The 2,500-nt window shown below is 27.6% G+C and overlaps 1 protein-coding gene across 1 annotated transcript in view; it reads right to left on the bottom strand.

The window, feature by feature from the left end:
* LOC113800815 (cyclin-dependent kinase-like 2) overlaps positions 1-2,500 on the bottom strand; it is a gene marked incomplete in the record, with an annotated part of 72,084 nt that overhangs the window by 69,230 nt on the left and 354 nt on the right.

Genomic DNA, 2,500 nt, shown 5'->3' with positions numbered 1-2,500 from the left:
CTATTATTATCATTATTGCCAACATTATCATTATAATCATTAGCATCATTACCATTATCATCATTATCATCGTTATTATCATTATCATTTTTATCAATGCCATCACCATTAGCCGTAGAAGTAGCAGAACTAGTAGTAGTAGTATTACTATCATCCTCATTATCATTATCATGATTATTGTCACTTCCATTATCAGTATCATCATCATTACTACTACTACTTCTGCTACTACTGCTATCATTATTAATATCATCATCATAATTATAATTTGTATTATTACTATTACCATTATTACTAATTATAGTTACGTTTATTATCATCATTATTTCATATTTCTAATTATCTGCATAATCACTGTGATTGTTATTATTAGTATAACAATTGTCATCATCATGGCCAATCTCATTATCATTAATAATATCATTAATTGTATTAGGAATGATACGCTATCATCATTAATACCAAAGATGCTATCATTATCATTATTATCATCAATATTACATAGTGCCAATAATATATTTATATCATCGTAATGTCATTATTGCAGCTACTATCATCACCATTATTCTGACTTACCATTTCCATCAACATTAATGGTAAGAGTAACAGTAATAGTAGTAGGAGTAGTACTAGTGGCATTGGAAGTAGTAATCGTGGTATTAGTAGCAGCAATAATAATAGTATTGTACTAATAGTAGTAATAGTAGTAGTAGTAGTAGTAATAGTAGTGGTAATTGTAGTAGTAGTAGTAGTAGTAGTAGTAATAGTAGTAGTAGTAGTAATAGTAGCAGTAGTAGTAGTAATAGTAATAGAAGTAGCAATAGTAGTAATTGTAGTAGTAATAGTAGCAGTAGTAGTAGTAATAGTAATAGAAGTAGCAATAGTAGTAATTGTAGTAGTAGTAGTAGTAGTAGTAGTAATAGTAGTAGTAGTAGTAGTAGTAATAGTAGTAGTAATAATAGTAATAGTAGTAGTAGCAGTAGTAGTAATACTAGTAGTAATAGTAGTAGTAGTAATAGTAGTAGTAATAGTAGTAGTAGTAGTAGTAGTAGTAATAGTAGTAGTAGTAGTAATAGTAGTAGTAGTAGTAGTAATAGTAGTAGTAGTAGTAGTAGTAATAGTAGTAATAGTAATAGCAGTAGTAGTAATAGTAGTAGTAGTAGTAGTAGTAGTAGTAGTAGTAGAAGTAGTAGTAATAGTAATAGTAGTAATAGTAATAGTAGTAGTAGTAGTAGTAGTAGTAGTAGTAGAAGTAGTAGTAATAGTAATACTAGTAATAGTAATAGTAGAAATAGTAATAGTAGTAATAGTAATAGTTGTAATAGTAATAGTTGTAATAGTAATAGTAGTAATAGTAATAGTAGTAGTAGTAGTGGTAGTAATTTCGCATATTCAATACCATTTTCTGTATCACTTGTAAATCTTGATCATTACCAACATACTTATTCTAATGGTTATTGCAGTGGTGACTGATTTACTAATGCTGCTGCTGATGTTGATAATGATGGTGATGGTGATGATGATGATGATAATAATAATAATAACATTGATGATGAGGATGATGAGGATGATGATGATGATGATAACATTGATGATGATGATGATGATGACGATGATGATGATGATGATGATGACGATGATGATGATGATGATGATGAGGGTGGTTATGATGATGATGATGATGGTGGTGGTGCTGCTGATGAGAATGATGCTGATGGTGATGATAAGGATGGTGATGGTGATAATAAATGATGATGACCGATAATAGTGATAATGATAAGGACGATGATGAACATACCAGCACATAATAACCGTAATCATCATTAATATCTATTTTACCAATACTCTTCCCTAAAAAAAATAATAAAAAAATAATAAATAAATAAAAAATCACATGACCGTAAAGACAAACAAAATAAAAAACAACAAACAGACTAACGAAACGAAACATGCAGACAACATGAAAAAGAGAAAAATACAGACCTGATAATATGAAAAGATAAGAAAACATGCAATCATGATTCAAAACATTAAGAAATAATCAGGACGTAAAAGCAGTCGTAATAAAGAAAGAAAGAAAGAAAGAAGAATAAAAAAAGAAAGAAAAGAAAAAGAGAAAAAGAATAAAAAGAAAAAAAAAGAAAAAAGAAAAAAAAGGAAATAAAAAAGAAAAAAACATGAACAGGTAGTGAGAATAAATAGATAAGAAAAAAGACGATAATATTAATTAATAATAATACGCTAAATCATAATGAATGCTTTTACTTATGGGTAAATTATGTTTATTTATTTATTTGTTCATTTATCTTAACAATGGCCGGATATATTGACAATATAAATGAAAATAAATGAATTGAAACATCAAATTGTTAACCATTGGATATAGATGGAACAAAAGATAAAAAACAAATTAAACAAATCAATAATTAACACGATAATTAAACAGGATTAACGCAAGGTAAAACTCAACGCCAAATCCTACCTAATTTGCACAAGATAA

Source organism: Penaeus vannamei, chromosome 34 (genome assembly GCF_042767895.1).
Source record: "Penaeus vannamei isolate JL-2024 chromosome 34, ASM4276789v1, whole genome shotgun sequence".
NCBI classification, from domain to species: Eukaryota; Metazoa; Arthropoda; class Malacostraca; order Decapoda; family Penaeidae; genus Penaeus; species Penaeus vannamei.
The sequence above is the reverse complement of the archived record's forward strand: the minus strand, read 5'-3'. Positions and strand labels throughout refer to the sequence as shown.